The sequence below is a fragment of the Hyla sarda genome, unplaced genomic scaffold, assembly GCF_029499605.1.
Source record: "Hyla sarda isolate aHylSar1 unplaced genomic scaffold, aHylSar1.hap1 scaffold_1063, whole genome shotgun sequence".
Lineage (NCBI taxonomy): Eukaryota > Metazoa > Chordata > Amphibia > Anura > Hylidae > Hyla > Hyla sarda.
Window position 1 is genome coordinate 14073 of NW_026607682.1, and position 20161 is coordinate 34233.

General features: G+C 48.5%; 5 non-coding genes and 2 pseudogenes across 5 annotated transcripts; all 7 read right to left on the bottom strand.

Annotated features, from left to right (window-relative positions):
• Window positions 1-7063: 7063 nt before the first annotated feature.
• On the bottom strand, window positions 7064-7254 carry LOC130299772 (U2 spliceosomal RNA). The gene has a single exon (XR_008850828.1). It is a non-coding gene; the product is annotated as a U2 spliceosomal RNA (small nuclear RNA).
• Window positions 7255-9348: 2094 nt separating this feature from the next.
• On the bottom strand, window positions 9349-9539 carry LOC130299773 (U2 spliceosomal RNA). Its single transcript, XR_008850829.1, has one exon. It is a non-coding gene; the product is annotated as a U2 spliceosomal RNA (small nuclear RNA).
• Window positions 9540-11633: 2094 nt separating this feature from the next.
• On the bottom strand, window positions 11634-11841 carry LOC130299809 (U2 spliceosomal RNA; annotated as a pseudogene).
• A 656-nt stretch (window positions 11842-12497) lies between these two features.
• LOC130299816 (U2 spliceosomal RNA) lies at window positions 12498-12657 on the bottom strand (annotated as a pseudogene).
• Window positions 12658-14746: 2089 nt separating this feature from the next.
• Window positions 14747-14937, bottom strand: LOC130299774 (U2 spliceosomal RNA). Its single transcript, XR_008850830.1, has one exon. It is a non-coding gene; the product is annotated as a U2 spliceosomal RNA (small nuclear RNA).
• Window positions 14938-17025: 2088 nt separating this feature from the next.
• Window positions 17026-17216, bottom strand: LOC130299775 (U2 spliceosomal RNA). Its single transcript, XR_008850831.1, has one exon. It is a non-coding gene; the product is annotated as a U2 spliceosomal RNA (small nuclear RNA).
• A 2090-nt stretch (window positions 17217-19306) lies between these two features.
• Window positions 19307-19497, bottom strand: LOC130299814 (U2 spliceosomal RNA). The gene has a single exon (XR_008850864.1). It is a non-coding gene; the product is annotated as a U2 spliceosomal RNA (small nuclear RNA).
• Window positions 19498-20161: the final 664 nt, after the last annotated feature.

A 20161-nucleotide genomic window follows, 5' to 3' on the forward strand; every position in this document is an offset into this window, starting at 1 on the left:
GCTTCTATGAAGGCCGTAATAGACGACATCACCAAACAGCTCCATAGTCACATACACAGCAAAGGAGAGATGTTGTTTACACCTAGTGATGTCAGTGGTATTGAGTGACATCACAGCACAGTGCTAAGGCTCCTGGGCCTGGACACAGCAGCGGCTGCAATATCTCAACGGAGAATACGTTTATATCTATGTGTGTGTGTGCGCGTATGTCACGATGCCGGCTGGCAGGTAGTGGATCCTCTGTGCCAGAGAGGGAATGGCGTGGACCGTGCTAGTGGACCGGTTCTAAGCCACTACTGGTTTTCACCAGAGCCCGCCGCAAAGCGGGATGGTCTTGCTGCGGCGGTAGTGACCAGGTCGTATCCACTAGCAACGGCTCACCTCTCTGGCTGCTGAAGATAGGCGCGGTACAAGGGAGTAGGCAAAAGCAAGGTCGGACGTAGCAGAAGGTCGGGGCAGGCAGCAAGGATCGTAGTCAGGGGCAACGGCAGAAGGTCTGGAAACACAGGCAAGGAACACACAAGGAACGCTTTCACTGGCACTAAGGCAACAAGATCCGGCAAGGGAGTGCAGGGGAAGTGAGGTGATATAGGGAAGTGCACAGGTGAACACACTAATTGGAACCACTGCGCCAATCAGCGGCGCAGTGGCCCTTTAAATCGCAGAGACCCGGCGCGCGCGCGCCCTAGGGAGCGGGGCCGCGCGCGCCGGGACAGAACAGACGGAGAGCGAGTCAGGTAGGGGAGCCGGGGTGCGCATCGCGAGCGGGCGCTACCCGCATCGCGAATCGCATCCCGGCTGGCAGCGGAATCGCAGCGCCCCGGGTCAGAGGACGTGACCGGAGCGCTGCCGCGGGGAGAGTGAAGCGAGCGCTCCGGGGAGGAGCGGGGACCCGGAGCGCTCGGCGTAACAGTACCCCCCCCCTTGGGTCTCCCCCTCTTCTTAGAGCCTGAGAACCTGAGGAGCAGACTTTTGTCTAGGATGTTGTCCTCAGGTTCCCAGGATCTCTCTTCAGGACCACAACCCTCCCAGTCCACTAAAAAAAATTTTTTCCCTCTGACCTTTTTGGCAGCTAAAATTTCTTTGACCGAGAAGATGTCCGAGGAGCCGGAAACAGGAGTGGGAGGAACAGATTTGGGAGAAAAACGGTTGAGGATGAGTGGTTTGAGAAGAGAGACGTGAAAGGTATTAGGGATACGAAGAGAGGGAGGAAGAAGAAGTTTATAAGAGACAGGATTAATTTGACACAAAATTTTGAAAGGACCAAGATAGCGTGGTCCCAACTTGTAGCTAGGGACACGGAAGCGGACATATTTAGCGGAGAGCCATACCTTGTCTCCAGGGGAAAAAACGGGGGGGCTCTTCTTTTCTTATCCGCGAACTTCTTCATGCGTGATGAAGCCTGTAAGAGAGATTTTTGGGTCTCTCTCCATATGATGGAAAGGTCACGAGAAACTTCATCCACAGCGGGCAGACCAGAGGGCAAGGGAGTAGGGAGGGGGGGAAGAGGGTGACGGCCGTACACCACGAAAAATGGGGATTTGGAGGAAGACTCAGAGACCCTGAAGTTATACGAGAATTCGGCCCATGGGAGGAGATCTGCCCAGTCATCCTGGCGGGAGGAAACAAAATGTCGCAAATAATCACCCAAGATCTGGTTAATCCTTTCTACTTGTCCATTGGACTGGGGATGATATGCAGAAGAAAAATTTAATTTAATCTTGAGTTGTTTACAGAGAGCCCTCCAGAATTTAGACACGAATTGGACGCCTCTATCCGAGACAATCTGCGTAGGCAACCCGTGAAGACGAAAAATGTGTACAAAAAATTGTTTAGCCAACTGAGGCGCAGAAGGAAGACCAGGAAGAGGGATGAAATGTGCCATTTTGGAGAATCGATCAACGACCACCCAAATAACAGTGTTGCCACGGGAAGGGGGTAAATCAGTAATAAAATCCATACCAATCAGAGACCAAGGCTGTTCGGGGACAGGCAGAGGATGAAGAAAACCAGCGGGCTTCTGGCGAGGAGTCTTATCCCGGGCACAGATAGTGCAGGCTCGCACAAAGTCCACAACATCCGTCTCCAGAGTCGGCCACCAATAGAAGCGGGAGATGAGTTGCACAGATTTCTTGATACCCGCATGACCTGCGAGATGGGAGGAGTGACCCCATTTGAGGATTCCGAGGCGTTGGCGAGGAGAAACAAAGGTCTTTCCTGGAGGAGTCTGCCTGATGGAGGCAGGAGAAGTGGAGATCAGGCAGTCAGGTGGAATGATGTGTTGCGGAGAGAGTTCAACTTCTGAGGCATCCGAGGAACGAGAGAGGGCATCGGCCCTAATGTTCTTATCGGCAGGACGAAAGTGAATCTCAAAATTAAATCGGGCAAAGAACAGAGACCACCGGGCCTGGCGAGGATTCAGCCGTTGGGCAGACTGGAGGTAGGAGAGGTTCTTGTGGTCGGTGTAGATAATAACAGGAGAACTTGATCCCTCCAGCAGATGCCTCCATTCCTCAAGTGCTAATTTAATGGCTAGAAGCTCTCGATCCCCGATGGAGTAGTTCCTCTCCGCTGGAGAGAAGGTCCTAGAGAAAAAACCACAAGTGACAGCATGCCCGGAAGAATTTTTTTGTAGAAGAACAGCTCCAGCTCCCACTGAGGAGGCATCAACCTCCAATAGGAAGGGTTTGGAAGGGTCAGGTCTGGAGAGGACGGGAGCCGAAGAAAAGGCAGACTTGAGTCGTTTAAAGGCGTCTTCTGCTTGAGGAGGCCAGGACTTGGGATCAGCATTTTTTTTGGTTAAAGCCACGATAGGAGCCACAATGGTAGAAAAATGTGGAATAAATTGCCTGTAATAATTGGCGAACCCCAAAAAGCGTTGGATAGCACGGAGTCCGGAGGGGCGTGGCCAATCTAAGACGGCAGAGAGTTTGTCTGGATCCATCTGTAGTCCCTGGCCAGAGACCAAATATCCTAGAAAAGGAAGAGATTGGCATTCAAACAGACATTTCTCAATTTTGGCATAGAGTTGGTTGTCACGAAGTCTCTGAAGAACCATACGGACATGCTGGCGGTGTTCTTCTAGATTGGCAGAAAAAATTAGGATATCGTCCAGATATACAACAACACAGGAGTATAACAGATCACGAAAAATTTCATTGACAAAGTCTTGGAAGACGGCAGGGGCGTTGCACAGTCCAAAGGGCATGACCAGATACTCAAAGTGTCCATCTCTGGTGTTAAATGCCGTTTTCCACTCGTCCCCCTCTCTGATGCGGATGAGGTTATAGGCGCCTCTTAAGTCCAATTTAGTGAAGATGTGGGCACCTTGGAGGCGATCAAAGAGTTCAGAGATGAGGGGTAAGGGGTAGCGGTTCTTAACCGTGATTTTATTAAGACCGCGGTAGTCAATGCAAGGACGTAGGGAGCCATCTTTTTTGGACACAAAGAAAAATCCGGCTCCGGCAGGAGAGGAGGATTTACGGATAAAGCCCTTTTTTAGATTCTCCTGGACGTATTCGGACATGGCAAGAGTCTCTGGGGCAGAGAGAGGATAAATTCTGCCCCGAGGTGGAGTAGTGCCCGGGAGGAGGTCGATAGGGCAATCATAAGGCCTGTGAGGAGGTAGAGTCTCAGCTTGTTTTTTGCAGAAAACATCCGCGAAGTCCATATAGGCCTTAGGGAGACCGGTTACTGGAGGAACCACAGAGTTACGGCAAGGGTTACTGGGAACCGGTTTTAGACAGTTCTTGGAACAAGAGGACCCCCAACTCTTGATCTCCCCAGTGGACCAATCCAGGGTAGGGGAATGAAGTTGAAGCCAGGGAAGTCCAAGGAGAATTTCCGAGGTGCAATTGGGGAGGACCAAAAGTTCAATCCTCTCATGATGAGATCCGATGCTCATAAGAAGGGGCTCCGTGCGGAAACGTATGGTACAGTCCAATCTTTCATTATTTACACAATTGATGTAGAGGGGTCTGGCGAGACTGGTCACCGGGATGTTGAACCTGTTGACGAGAGAGGCCAAAATAAAATTTCCTGCAGATCCAGAGTCCAAGAAGGCCACTGTAGAGAAGGAGAAGGCAGAGGCAGACATCCGCACAGGCACAGTAAGACGTGGAGAAGCAGAGTAGACATCAAGGACTGTCTCACCTTTGTGCGGAGTCAGCGTACGTCTTTCCAGGCGGGGAGGACGGATAGGACAATCTCTCAGGAAGTGTTCGGTACTAGCACAGTACAGGCAGAGGTTCTCCATACGGCGTCGTGTCCTCTCTTGAGGTGTCAGGCGAGACCGGTCGACCTGCATAGCCTCCACGGCGGGAGGCACAGGAACAGATTGCAGGGGACCAGAGGAGAGAGGAGCCGAGGAGAAGAAACGCCTCGTGCGAACAGAGTCCATATCTTGGCGGAGTTCCTGACGCCTTTCGGAAAAACGCATGTCAATGCGAGTGGCTAGGTGAATAAGTTCATGTAGATTAGCAGGAATTTCTCGTGCGGCCAGAACATCTTTAATGTTGCTGGATAGGCCTTTTTTGAAGGTCGCGCAGAGGGCCTCATTATTCCAGGACAATTCTGAAGCAAGAGTACGGAATTGTACGGCATACTCGCCAACGGAAGAATTACCCTGGACCAGGTTCAACAGGGCAGTCTCAGCAGAAGAGGCTCGGGCAGGTTCCTCAAAGACACTTCGGATTTCCGAGAAGAAGGAGTGTACAGAGGCAGTGACGGGGTCATTGCGGTCCCAGAGCGGTGTGGCCCATGACAGGGCTTTTCCGGACAGAAGGCTGACTACGAAAGCCACCTTAGACCTTTCAGTGGGAAACAGGTCCGACATCATCTCCAGATGCAGGGAACATTGGGAAAGAAAGCCACGGCAAAACTTAGAGTCCCCATCAAATTTATCCGGCAAGGATAAGCGTATCCCAGGAGCGGCCACTCGCTGCGGAGGAGGTGCAGGAGCTGGCGGAGGAGATGACTGCTGAAGCTGTGGTAGTAACTGTTGTAGCATAATGGTCAGTTGAGACAGCTGTTGGCCTTGTTGCGCTATCTGTTGTGACTGCTGGGCGACCACCGTGGTGAGGTCAGCGACAACTGGCAGAGGAACTTCAGCGGGATCCATGGCCGGATCTACTGTCACGATGCCGGCTGGCAGGTAGTGGATCCTCTGTGCCAGAGAGGGAATGGCGTGGACCGTGCTAGTGGACCGGTTCTAAGCCACTACTGGTTTTCACCAGAGCCCGCCGCAAAGCGGGATGGTCTTGCTGCGGCGGTAGTGACCAGGTCGTATCCACTAGCAACGGCTCACCTCTCTGGCTGCTGAAGATAGGCGCGGTACAAGGGAGTAGGCAAAAGCAAGGTCGGACGTAGCAGAAGGTCGGGGCAGGCAGCAAGGATCGTAGTCAGGGGCAACGGCAGAAGGTCTGGAAACACAGGCAAGGAACACACAAGGAACGCTTTCACTGGCACTAAGGCAACAAGATCCGGCAAGGGAGTGCAGGGGAAGTGAGGTGATATAGGGAAGTGCACAGGTGAACACACTAATTGGAACCACTGCGCCAATCAGCGGCGCAGTGGCCCTTTAAATCGCAGAGACCCGGCGCGCGCGCGCCCTAGGGAGCGGGGCCGCGCGCGCCGGGACAGAACAGACGGAGAGCGAGTCAGGTAGGGGAGCCGGGGTGCGCATCGCGAGCGGGCGCTACCCGCATCGCGAATCGCATCCCGGCTGGCAGCGGAATCGCAGCGCCCCGGGTCAGAGGACGTGACCGGAGCGCTGCCGCGGGGAGAGTGAAGCGAGCGCTCCGGGGAGGAGCGGGGACCCGGAGCGCTCGGCGTAACAGCGTATATATATATATATATATATATATATATATATATATATATATATATATATATTTCTCCGCCGAAATCACTTTTAAACCCATTTCCACCTTTTTTTCCCTTCTCTTCCTCTTACTTTTTTTTCACGTTTTTTTACGTTTTTCTCCTTTTCGCCTCTTTTCTGGGCGTATTATTCTTCTTTTTCTTCTTTTTTTTCGTCTAATGCATACCCCATCAGTGCAGCAATGCTTATTCAATACCGCCAGCAGATGGAGACACTGGGGGATAATTTTCTAAGGATTTATACTGATTTTTCCTGTCTGAATTTGTCGCACAGAAAGTTGCAGGCCAAATATGTGTGACATTTCTGCGACTTTAGCTTCTAGAGCATTTTTACAACATTATACATAGGTGCTGAATACATAAAAAGCGACTGTTCAGCGACAGACAAGTCGCATCGGCTGAAAGTAGGCCAGAATGTCAGTCCATGTTGGAGCAGGTTTAGATACAGTCTAAAGCATAGATCTCAAAGTCTGTGCACAGAATTTAGCAAGGGCCTCGCACCTTCTGATGCATCAGGTAGGTGCACAATAGCATAGCCTAACCCTCTGTACTTTGGTCTATATTGATGCGGGACATAGACAGCCAGCTGATGACCAATCCATTAGTGCAATGGATGGCTGGAAGCATTTGTCTTTGCCTTTGCAATACCACAGAAGCAATGCATGGTCAATGTACAGCAATGACACACCTGTGTGAACAGCCAGGAGACCCCCCCCCCCCATGTTATGTTACATAGTTACATAGTTAGTACGGTCGAAAAAAGACATATGTCCATCAAGTTCAACCAGGGAATTAAGGGGTAGGGGTGTGGCGCGATATTGGGGAAGGGATGAGATTTTATATTTCTTCATAAGCATTAATCTTATTTTGTCAATTAGGAACATTCAGCACCCACCCGCTATCAAGGCAGCTGCCTATCATGTCATGCCCTACCTGCACAGATGTGCTGGCTACTCAAATGATCCAATTAAGGAGGCCATTTAGTCAGCAGCAGCAGAAGTCCTGTGCCTGGACGCTCCAACAGGGGCCAGACACAAGCAGAAGCAGAAGCAGCAGAAGCAGCAGCAGCACCACCTTTTGTTTTTTGGCTGCAGCAGCAGCAAGGCCCACAGGGCTGGCTAGCTGGCTAGCCAGCAAGCAGGTAGCAATGAAAGTAGGAATCTTTCTTTTTAACCCTGTAAGGGGGTGGTGCACTGTACCCGAAGATACTGCCATATCGGGTCAATGCATAGGGCGACGGAAGCAAGCTTCGAAATCGGCCCCCGTTCTCAAAAATCCATTTAATATATGGTCCCCAGATAGGGGACGTATCAGATATTAAACTGATAAGAACAGATACTACACTTGATCTTAGCCAAAAGGCCGAGAAGCGATAACCGTGAAAGGGGCGGGCCCAACAAGGTCCCCTTCATGGGCACTATCACTGCTTGCTGTCAGGGAGGCTGCCAGACAATTTTCCATGCACACTCTGGGCTGGGGGGCAGTCAACCACCAGTACACACAGCAGAACCTAAACCCATACCATTATTGCTAAGCAGCAAGACAGGGGCCCATTGCACTCCCACGGGGCCTTTTTAAATGCAATCCATAACCCGGATTTGCCAGGAACCCTTCTTACTCCTCCTACTTGCATGTGACACTGGGCTTAGGATCTGCATAGGAAACACACACACAAGCACACACCTACCTTTGTTGCCTGCAGATGCCTCCTTGGCTGTCCCCAAACGGTATCAAACCAACACCCACGGGAAGCTGTAAGCATAGAGGACATGCCTGCACCCCATTGGACTTACCTGTGTGGGTTAAATCCGGGTTATTTGACAACCTATGGCGGTGATGGTTCTGCTCAGGCAGAGCAGTGCTGATGCTCCTCATAAAGCTGTCGCTGCTGTGAAGGTTCTAGGTGACATCACAAATCCCTATGGTTACATACACAACAAAGCTGGGTTGTTGTTGTTTACACTCTGCAAGGCCTGTGGAAGTGAGTGACATCATAGCACTGTAGTTCTGAGGGTTCTAGATGGATGCAACAATCTCCTGTTGCTTCTATGAAGGCCGTAATAGACGACATCACCAAACAGCTCCATAGTCACATACACAGCAAAGGAGAGATGTTGTTTACACCTAGTGATGTCAGTGGTATTGAGTGACATCACAGCACAGTGCTAAGGCTCCTGGGCCTGGACACAGCAGCGGCTGCAATATCTCAACGGAGAATACGTTTATATCTATGTGTGTGTGTGCGCGTATATATATATATATATATATATATATATATATATATATATATATATATTTCTCCGCCGAAATCACTTTTAAACCCATTTCCACCTTTTTTTCCCTTCTCTTCCTCTTACTTTTTTTTCACGTTTTTTTTACGTTTTTCTCCTTTTCGCCTCTTTTCTGGGCGTATTATTCTTCTTTTTCTTCTTTTTTTTCGTCTAATGCATACCCCATCAGTGCAGCAATGCTTATTCAATACCGCCAGCAGATGGAGACACTGGGGGATAATTTTCTAAGGATTTATACTGATTTTTCCTGTCTGAATTTGTCGCACAGAAAGTTGCAGGCCAAATATGTGTGACATTTCTGCGACTTTAGCTTCTAGAGCATTTTTACAACATTATACATAGGTGCTGAATACATAAAAAGCGACTGTTCAGCGACAGACAAGTCGCATCGGCTGAAAGTAGGCCAGAATGTCAGTCCATGTTGGAGCAGGTTTAGATACAGTCTAAAGCATAGATCTCAAAGTCTGTGCACAGAATTTAGCAAGGGCCTCGCACCTTCTGATGCATCAGGTAGGTGCACAATAGCATAGCCTAACCCTCTGTACTTTGGTCTATATTGATGCGGGACATAGACAGCCAGCTGATGACCAATCCATTAGTGCAATGGATGGCTGGAAGCATTTGTCTTTGCCTTTGCAATACCACAGAAGCAATGCATGGTCAATGTACAGCAATGACACACCTGTGTGAACAGCCAGGAGACCCCCCCCCCCCATGTTATGTTACATAGTTACATAGTTAGTACGGTCGAAAAAAGACATATGTCCATCAAGTTCAACCAGGGAATTAAGGGGTAGGGGTGTGGCGCGATATTGGGGAAGGGATGAGATTTTATATTTCTTCATAAGCATTAATCTTATTTTGTCAATTAGGAACATTCAGCACCCACCCGCTATCAAGGCAGCTGCCTATCATGTCATGCCCTACCTGCACAGGTGTGCTGGCTACTCAAATGATCCAATTAAGGAGGCCATTTAGTCAGCAGCAGCAGAAGTCCTGTGCCTGGACGCTCCAACAGGGGCCAGACACAAGCAGAAGCAGAAGCAGCAGAAGCAGCAGCAGCACCACCTTTTGTTTTTTGGCTGCAGCAGCAGCAAGGCCCACAGGGCTGGCTAGCTGGCTAGCCAGCAAGCAGGTAGCAATGAAAGTAGGAATCTTTCTTTTTAACCCTGTAAGGGGGTGGTGCACTGTACCCGAAGATACTGCCATATCGGGTCAATGCATAGGGCGACGGAAGCAAGCTTCGAAATCGGCCCCCGTTCTCAAAAATCCATTTAATATATGGTCCCCAGATAGGGGACGTATCAGATATTAAACTGATAAGAACAGATACTACACTTGATCTTAGCCAAAAGGCCGAGAAGCGATAACCGTGAAAGGGGCGGGCCCAACAAGGTCCCCTTCATGGGCACTATCACTGCTTGCTGTCAGGGAGGCTGCCAGACAATTTTCCATGCACACTCTGGGCTGGGGGGCAGTCAACCACCAGTACACACAGCAGAACCTAAACCCATACCATTATTGCTAAGCAGCAAGACAGGGGCCCATTGCACTCCCACGGGGCCTTTTTAAATGCAATCCATAACCCGGATTTGCCAGGAACCCTTCTTACTCCTCCTACTTGCATGTGACACTGGGCTTAGGATCTGCATAGGAAACACACACACAAGCACACACCTACCTTTGTTGCCTGCAGATGCCTCCTTGGCTGTCCCCAAACGGTATCAAACCAACACCCACGGGAAGCTGTAAGCATAGAGGACATGCCTGCACCCCATTGGACTTACCTGTGTGGGTTAAATCCGGGTTATTTGACAACCTATGGCGGTGATGGTTCTGCTCAGGCAGAGCAGTGCTGATGCTCCTCATAAAGCTGTCGCTGCTGTGAAGGTTCTAGGTGACATCACAAATCCCTATGGTTACATACACAACAAAGCTGGGTTGTTGTTGTTTACACTCTGCAAGGCCTGTGGAAGTGAGTGACATCATAGCACTGTAGTTCTGAGGGTTCTAGATGGATGCAACAATCTCCTGTTGCTTCTATGAAGGCCGTAATAGACGACATCACCAAACAGCTCCATAGTCACATACACAGCAAAGGAGAGATGTTGTTTACACCTAGTGATGTCAGTGGTATTGAGTGACATCACAGCACAGTGCTAAGGCTCCTGGGCCTGGACACAGCAGCGGCTGCAATATCTCAACGGAGAATACGTTTATATCTATGTGTGTGTGTGCGCGTATATATATATATATATATATATATATATATATATATATATATATTTCTCCGCCGAAATCACTTTTAAACCCATTTCCACCTTTTTTTCCCTTCTCTTCCTCTTACTTTTTTTTCACGTTTTTTTACGTTTTTCTCCTTTTCGCCTCTTTTCTGGGCGTATTATTCTTCTTTTTCTTCTTTTTTTTCGTCTAATGCATACCCCATCAGTGCAGCAATGCTTATTCAATACCGCCAGCAGATGGAGACACTGGGGGATAATTTTCTAAGGATTTATACTGATTTTTCCTGTCTGAATTTGTCGCACAGAAAGTTGCAGGCCAAATATGTGTGACATTTCTGCGACTTTAGCTTCTAGAGCATTTTTACAACATTATACATAGGTGCTGAATACATAAAAAGCGACTGTTCAGCGACAGACAAGTCGCATCGGCTGAAAGTAGGCCAGAATGTCAGTCCATGTTGGAGCAGGTTTAGATACAGTCTAAAGCATAGATCTCAAAGTCTGTGCACAGAATTTAGCAAGGGCCTCGCACCTTCTGATGCATCAGGTAGGTGCACAATAGCATAGCCTAACCCTCTGTACTTTGGTCTATATTGATGCGGGACATAGACAGCCAGCTGATGACCAATCCATTAGTGCAATGGATGGCTGGAAGCATTTGTCTTTGCCTTTGCAATACCACAGAAGCAATGCATGGTCAATGTACAGCAATGACACACCTGTGTGAACAGCCAGGAGACCCCCCCCCCCCCCCCCATGTTATGTTACATAGTTACATAGTTAGTACGGTCGAAAAAAGACATATGTCCATCAAGTTCAACCAGGGAATTAAGGGGTAGGGGTGTGGCGCGATATTGGGGAAGGGATGAGATTTTATATTTCTTCATAAGCATTAATCTTATTTTGTCAATTAGGAACATTCAGCACCCACCCGCTATCAAGGCAGCTGCCTATCATGTCATGCCCTACCTGCACAGGTGTGCTGGCTACTCAAATGATCCAATTAAGGAGGCCATTTAGTCAGCAGCAGCAGAAGTCCTGTGCCTGGACGCTCCAACAGGGGCCAGACACAAGCAGAAGCAGAAGCAGCAGAAGCAGCAGCAGCACCACCTTTTGTTTTTTGGCTGCAGCAGCAGCAAGGCCCACAGGGCTGGCTAGCTGGCTAGCCAGCAGGCAGGTAGCAATGAAAGTAGGAATCTTTCTTTTTAACCCTGTAAGGGGGTGGTGCACTGTACCCGAAGATACTGCCATATCGGGTCAATGCATAGGGCGACGGAAGCAAGCTTCGAAATCGGCCCCCGTTCTCAAAAATCCATTTAATATATGGTCCCCAGATAGGGGACGTATCAGATATTAAACTGATAAGAACAGATTTTTTCTAAAGCCGAGGAACGTGCTTTCGATTCACCCAAAGTGCAAGAAAAAGTGCAAACGTGTTACACTAAAAAAACGTGCACAAAGGATGCAGTCTATCGCAAGCCCTTCTCCGATAGGAGAGAGGCCCCCCAACAAACCTTACCCTTCGCCTCCGGACCAAAAGGTACCTGCGAGGTTCCAGGTTCGATGTCCCTTTTCGCCGAAGCTACTAGGGGACCACAAATGCTCCCGGCATCCCCCTTGGCGTTAGCCAAGGTATCTGCCCGCAGAGCCGATTACGGTAGGTACCCTGCCAAAGCAGGAGTACCCGGGGTGTTTGCAGGGAGGTGCGGAACCTAATGGCCACACACACCTCCCCTAGACCGCCAGGAGGGACACCCAGAAGGGCTACCGCATCCTGACAAATCCTGTGAACACACAACACGCAAAAAGTGACACAGTGAGACAAAAAAAGAAATAAATAAGTGAATGTGTGCAGATATACTGCCCGGACATCCGGCCGGATCTATAAAAATTTCTCTGATCCTAGCCAGAAGGCCGGGAATCAAGAGGTGAGTGCCACAAGGTGAAGAGATTATGGTGCCCGTGCTTCAACTCAGTGAGTCTATTCTCCCAGTGAGTTTCGGCACCTCGGGGTCACCACTCCCCAAGGCACAAAAGTACCTCGGCTCTAGACCCTCTCAGCCTCATGGCGAGACCCGGAGGGAACAGGTCACATCGGGGCAGCCGTCGAGCTGATTCCTCAAAACCAGCCCCGGAAAGCCCTGGTACACCTGCATCCTCCATGCAGCACCCATCCCCACCAGCATGAAAACTGATAAGAACAGATACTACACTTGATCTTAGCCAAAAGGCCGAGAAGCGATAACCGTGAAAGGGGCGGGCCCAACAAGGTCCCCTTCATGGGCACTATCACTGCTTGCTGTCAGGGAGGCTGCCAGACAATTTTCCATGCACACTCTGGGCTGGGGGGCAGTCAACCACCAGTACACACAGCAGAACCTAAACCCATACCATTATTGCTAAGCAGCAAGACAGGGGCCCATTGCACTCCCACGGGGCCTTTTTAAATGCAATCCATAACCCGGATTTGCCAGGAACCCTTCTTACTCCTCCTACTTGCATGTGACACTGGGCTTAGGATCTGCATAGGAAACACACACACAAGCACACACCTACCTTTGTTGCCTGCAGATGCCTCCTTGGCTGTCCCCAAACGGTATCAAACCAACACCCACGGGAAGCTGTAAGCATAGAGGACATGCCTGCACCCCATTGGACTTACCTGTGTGGGTTAAATCCGGGTTATTTGACAACCTATGGCGGTGATGGTTCTGCTCAGGCAGAGCAGTGCTGATGCTCCTCATAAAGCTGTCGCTGCTGTGAAGGTTCTAGGTGACATCACAAATCCCTATGGTTACATACACAACAAAGCTGGGTTGTTGTTGTTTACACTCTGCAAGGCCTGTGGAAGTGAGTGACATCATAGCACTGTAGTTCTGAGGGTTCTAGATGGATGCAACAATCTCCTGTTGCTTCTATGAAGGCCGTAATAGACGACATCACCAAACAGCTCCATAGTCACATACACAGCAAAGGAGAGATGTTGTTTACACCTAGTGATGTCAGTGGTATTGAGTGACATCACAGCACAGTGCTAAGGCTCCTGGGCCTGGACACAGCAGCGGCTGCAATATCTCAACGGAGAATACGTTTATATCTATGTGTGTGTGTGCGCGTATATATATATATATATATATATATATATATATATATATATATTTCTCCGCCGAAATCACTTTTAAACCCATTTCCACCTTTTTTTCCCTTCTCTTCCTCTTACTTTTTTTTCACGTTTTTTTACGTTTTTCTCCTTTTCGCCTCTTTTCTGGGCGTATTATTCTTCTTTTTCTTCTTTTTTTTCGTCTAATGCATACCCCATCAGTGCAGCAATGCTTATTCAATACCGCCAGCAGATGGAGACACTGGGGGATAATTTTCTAAGGATTTATACTGATTTTTCCTGTCTGAATTTGTCGCACAGAAAGTTGCAGGCCAAATATGTGTGACATTTCTGCGACTTTAGCTTCTAGAGCATTTTTACAACATTATACATAGGTGCTGAATACATAAAAAGCGACTGTTCAGCGACAGACAAGTCGCATCGGCTGAAAGTAGGCCAGAATGTCAGTCCATGTTGGAGCAGGTTTAGATACAGTCTAAAGCATAGATCTCAAAGTCTGTGCACAGAATTTAGCAAGGGCCTCGCACCTTCTGATGCATCAGGTAGGTGCACAATAGCATAGCCTAACCCTCTGTACTTTGGTCTATATTGATGCGGGACATAGACAGCCAGCTGATGACCAATCCATTAGTGCAATGGATGGCTGGAAGCATTTGTCTTTGCCTTTGCAATACCACAGAAGCAATGCATGGTCAATGTACAGCAATGACACACCTGTGTGAACAGCCAGGAGACCCCCCCCCCCCCCATGTTATGTTACATAGTTACATAGTTAGTACGGTCGAAAAAAGACATATGTCCATCAAGTTCAACCAGGGAATTAAGGGGTAGGGGTGTGGCGCGATATTGGGGAAGGGATGAGATTTTATATTTCTTCATAAGCATTAATCTTATTTTGTCAATTAGGAACATTCAGCACCCACCCGCTATCAAGGCAGCTGCCTATCATGTCATGCCCTACCTGCACAGGTGTGCTGGCTACTCAAATGATCCAATTAAGGAGGCCATTTAGTCAGCAGCAGCAGAAGTCCTGTGCCTGGACGCTCCAACAGGGGCCAGACACAAGCAGAAGCAGAAGCAGCAGAAGCAGCAGCAGCACCACCTTTTGTTTTTTGGCTGCAGCAGCAGCAAGGCCCACAGGGCTGGCTAGCTGGCTAGCCAGCAAGCAGGTAGCAATGAAAGTAGGAATCTTTCTTTTTAACCCTGTAAGGGGGTGGTGCACTGTACCCGAAGATACTGCCATATCGGGTCAATGCATAGGGCGACGGAAGCAAGCTTCGAAATCGGCCCCCGTTCTCAAAAATCCATTTAATATATGGTCCCCAGATAGGGGACGTATCAGATATTAAACTGATAAGAACAGATACTACACTTGATCTTAGCCAAAAGGCCGAGAAGCGATAACCGTGAAAGGGGCGGGCCCAACAAGGTCCCCTTCATGGGCACTATCACTGCTTGCTGTCAGGGAGGCTGCCAGACAATTTTCCATGCACACTCTGGGCTGGGGGGCAGTCAACCACCAGTACACACAGCAGAACCTAAACCCATACCATTATTGCTAAGCAGCAAGACAGGGGCCCATTGCACTCCCACGGGGCCTTTTTAAATGCAATCCATAACCCGGATTTGCCAGGAACCCTTCTTACTCCTCCTACTTGCATGTGACACTGGGCTTAGGATCTGCATAGGAAACACACACACAAGCACACACCTACCTTTGTTGCCTGCAGATGCCTCCTTGGCTGTCCCCAAACGGTATCAAACCAACACCCACGGGAAGCTGTAAGCATAGAGGACATGCCTGCACCCCATTGGACTTACCTGTGTGGGTTAAATCCGGGTTATTTGACAACCTATGGCGGTGATGGTTCTGCTCAGGCAGAGCAGTGCTGATGCTCCTCATAAAGCTGTCGCTGCTGTGAAGGTTCTAGGTGACATCACAAATCCCTATGGTTACATACACAACAAAGCTGGGTTGTTGTTGTTTACACTCTGCAAGGCCTGTGGAAGTGAGTGACATCATAGCACTGTAGTTCTGAGGGTTCTAGATGGATGCAACAATCTCCTGTTGCTTCTATGAAGGCCGTAATAGACGACATCACCAAACAGCTCCATAGTCACATACACAGCAAAGGAGAGATGTTGTTTACACCTAGTGATGTCAGTGGTATTGAGTGACATCACAGCACAGTGCTAAGGCTCCTGGGCCTGGACACAGCAGCGGCTGCAATATCTCAACGGAGAATACGTTTATATCTATGTGTGTGTGTGCGCGTATATATATATATATATATATATATATATATATATATATTTCTCCGCCGAAATCACTTTTAAACCCATTTCCACCTTTTTTTCCCTTCTCTTCCTCTTACTTTTTTTTCACGTTTTTTTACATTTTTCTCCTTTTCGCCTCTTTTCTGGGCGTATTATTCTTCTTTTTCTTCTTTTTTTTCGTCTAATGCATACCCCATCAGTGCAGCAATGCTTATTCAATACCGCCAGCAGATGGAGACACTGGGGGATAATTTTCTAAGGATTTATACTGATTTTTCCTGTCTGAATTTGTCGCACAGAAAGTTGCAGGCCAAATATGTGTGACATTTCTGCGACTTTAGCTTCTAGAGCATTTTTACAACATTATACATAGGTGCTGAATACATAAAAAGCGACTGTTCAGCGACAGACAAGTCGCATCGGCTGAAAGTAGGCCAGAATGTCAGTCCATGTTGGAGCAGGTTTAGATACAGTCTAAAGCATAGATCTCAAAGTCTGTGCACAGAATTTAGCAAGGGCCTCGCACCTTCTGATGCATCAGGTAGGTGCACAATAGCATAGCCTAACCCTCTGTACTTTGGTCTATATTGATGCGGGACATAGACAGCCAGCTGATGACCAATCCATTAGTGCAATGGATGGCTGGAAGCATTTGTCTTTGCCTTTGCAATACCACAGAAGCAATGCATGGTCAATGTACAGCAATGACACACCTGTGTGAACAGCCAGGAGACCCCCCCCCCCCCCCCCATGTTATGTTACATAGTTACATAGTTAGTACGGTCGAAAAAAGACATATGTCCATCAAGTTCAACCAGGGAATTAAGGGGTAGGGGTGTGGCGCGATATTGGGGAAGGGATGAGATTTTATATTTCTTCATAAGCATTAATCTTATTTTGTCAATTAGGAACATTCAGCACCCACCCGCTATCAAGGCAGCTGCCTATCATGTCATGCCCTACCTGCACAGGTGTGCTGGCTACTCAAATGATCCAATTAAGGAGGCCATTTAGTCAGCAGCAGCAGAAGTCCTGTGCCTGGACGCTCCAACAGGGGCCAGACACAAGCAGAAGCAGAAGCAGCAGAAGCAGCAGCAGCACCACCTTTTGTTTTTTGGCTGCAGCAGCAGCAAGGCCCACAGGGCTGGCTAGCTGGCTAGCCAGCAAGCAGGTAGCAATGAAAGTAGGAATCTTTCTTTTTAACCCTGTAAGGGGGTGGTGCACTGTACCCGAAGATACTGCCATATCGGGTCAATGCATAGGGCGACGGAAGCAAGCTTCGAAATCGGCCCCCGTTCTCAAAAATCCATTTAATATATGGTCCCCAGATAGGGGACGTATCAGATATTAAACTGATAAGAACAGATACTACACTTGATCTTAGCCAAAAGGCCGAGAAGCGATAACCGTGAAAGGGGCGGGCCCAACAAGGTCCCCTTCATGGGCACTATCACTGCTTGCTGTCAGGGAGGCTGCCAGACAATTTTCCATGCACACTCTGGGCTGGGGGGCAGTCAACCACCAGTACACACAGCAGAACCTAAACCCATACCATTATTGCTAAGCAGCAAGACAGGGGCCCATTGCACTCCCACGGGGCCTTTTTAAATGCAATCCATAACCCGGATTTGCCAGGAACCCTTCTTACTCCTCCTACTTGCATGTGACACTGGGCTTAGGATCTGCATAGGAAACACACACACAAGCACACACCTACCTTTGTTGCCTGCAGATGCCTCCTTGGCTGTCCCCAAACGGTATCAAACCAACACCCACGGGAAGCTGTAAGCATAGAGGACATGCCTGCACCCCATTGGACTTACCTGTGTGGGTTAAATCCGGGTTATTTGACAACCTATGGCGGTGATGGTTCTGCTCAGGCAGAGCAGTGCTGATGCTCCTCATAAAGCTGTCGCTGCTGTGAAGGTTCTAGGTGACATCACAAATCCCTATGGTTACATACACAACAAAGCTGGGTTGTTGTTGTTTACACTCTGCAAGGCCTGTGGAAGTGAGTGACATCATAGCACTGTAGTTCTGAGGGTTCTAGATGGATGCAACAATCTCCTGTTGCTTCTATGAAGGCCGTAATAGACGACATCACCAAACAGCTCCATAGTCACATACACAGCAAAGGAGAGATGTTGTTTACACCTAGTGATGTCAGTGGTATTGAGTGACATCACAGCACAGTGCTAAGGCTCCTGGGCCTGGACACAGCAGCGGCTGCAATATCTCAACGGAGAATACGTTTATATCTATGTGTGTGTGTGCGCGTATATATATATATATATATATATATATATATATATATATATATTTCTCCGCCGAAATCACTTTTAAACCCATTTCCACCTTTTTTTCCCTTCTCTTCCTCTTACTTTTTTTTCACGTTTTTTTACGTTTTTCTCCTTTTCGCCTCTTTTCTGGGCGTATTATTCTTCTTTTTCTTCTTTTTTTTCGTCTAATGCATACCCCATCAGTGCAGCAATGCTTATTCAATACCGCCAGCAGATGGAGACACTGGGGGATAATTTTCTAAGGATTTATACTGATTTTTCCTGTCTGAATTTGTCGCACAGAAAGTTGCAGGCCAAATATGTGTGACATTTCTGCGACTTTAGCTTCTAGAGCATTTTTACAACATTATACATAGGTGCTGAATACATAAAAAGCGACTGTTCAGCGACAGACAAGTCGCATCGGCTGAAAGTAGGCCAGAATGTCAGTCCATGTTGGAGCAGGTTTAGATACAGTCTAAAGCATAGATCTCAAAGTCTGTGCACAGAATTTAGCAAGGGCCTCGCACCTTCTGATGCATCAGGTAGGTGCACAATAGCATAGCCTAACCCTCTGTACTTTGGTCTATATTGATGCGGGACATAGACAGCCAGCTGATGACCAATCCATTAGTGCAATGGATGGCTGGAAGCATTTGTCTTTGCCTTTGCAATACCACAGAAGCAATGCATGGTCAATGTACAGCAATGACACACCTGTGTGAACAGCCAGGAGACCCCCCCCCCCCCCCATGTTATGTTACATAGTTACATAGTTAGTACGGTCGAAAAAAGACATATGTCCATCAAGTTCAACCAGGGAATTAAGGGGTAGGGGTGTGGCGCGATATTGGGGAAGGGATGAGATTTTATATTTCTTCATAAGCATTAATCTTATTTTGTCAATTAGGAACATTCAGCACCCACCCGCTATCAAGGCAGCTGCCTATCATGTCATGCCCTACCTGCACAGGTGTGCTGGCTACTCAAATGATCCAATTAAGGAGGCCATTTAGTCAGCAGCAGCAGAAGTCCTGTGCCTGGACGCTCCAACAGGGGCCAGACACAAGCAGAAGCAGAAGCAGCAGAAGCAGCAGCAGCACCACCTTTTGTTTTTTGGCTGCAGCAGCAGCAAGGCCCACAGGGCTGGCTAGCTGGCTAGCCAGCAAGCAGGTAGCAATGAAAGTAGGAATCTTTCTTTTTAACCCTGTAAGGGGGTGGTGCACTGTACCCGAAGATACTGCCATATCGGGTCAATGCATAGGGCGACGGAAGCAAGCTTCGAAATCGGCCCCCGTTCTCAAAAATCCATTTAATATATGGTCCCCAGATAGGGGACGTATCAGATATTAAACTGATAAGAACAGATTTTTTTTTTTTTTTTTTTTTTTTTATCTAAAGCCGAGGAACGTGCTTTCGATTCACCCAAAGTGCAAGAAAAAGTGCAAACGTGTTACACTAAAAAAACGTGCACAAAGGATGCGGTCTATCGCAAGCCCTTCTCCGATAGGAGAGAGGCCCCCCAACAAACCTTACCCTTCGCCTCCGGACCAAAAGGTACCTGCGAGGTTCCAGGTTCGATGTCCCTTTTCGCCGAAGCTACTAGGAGACCACAAATGCTCCCGGCATCCCCCTTGGCGTTAGCCAAGGTATCTGCCCGCAGAGCCGATTACGGTAGGTACCCTGCGAAGCAGGAGTACCCGGGGTGTTTGCAGGGAGGTGCGGAACCTAATGGCCACACACACCTCCCCTAGACCGCCAGGAGGGACACCCAGAAGGGCTACCGCATCCTGACCAATCCTGTGAACACACAACACGCAAAAAGTGACACAGTGAGACAAAAAATAAATAAATAAGTGAATGTGTGCAGATATACTGCCCGGACATCCGGCCGGATCTATAAAAATTTCTCTGATCCTAGCCAGAAGGCCGGGAATCAAGAGGTGAGTGCCACAAGGTGAAGAGATTATGGTGCCCGTGCTTCAACTCAGTGAGCCTATTCTCCCAGTGAGTTTCGGCACCTCGGGGTCACCACTCCCCGAGGCACAAAAGTACCTCGGCTCTAGACCC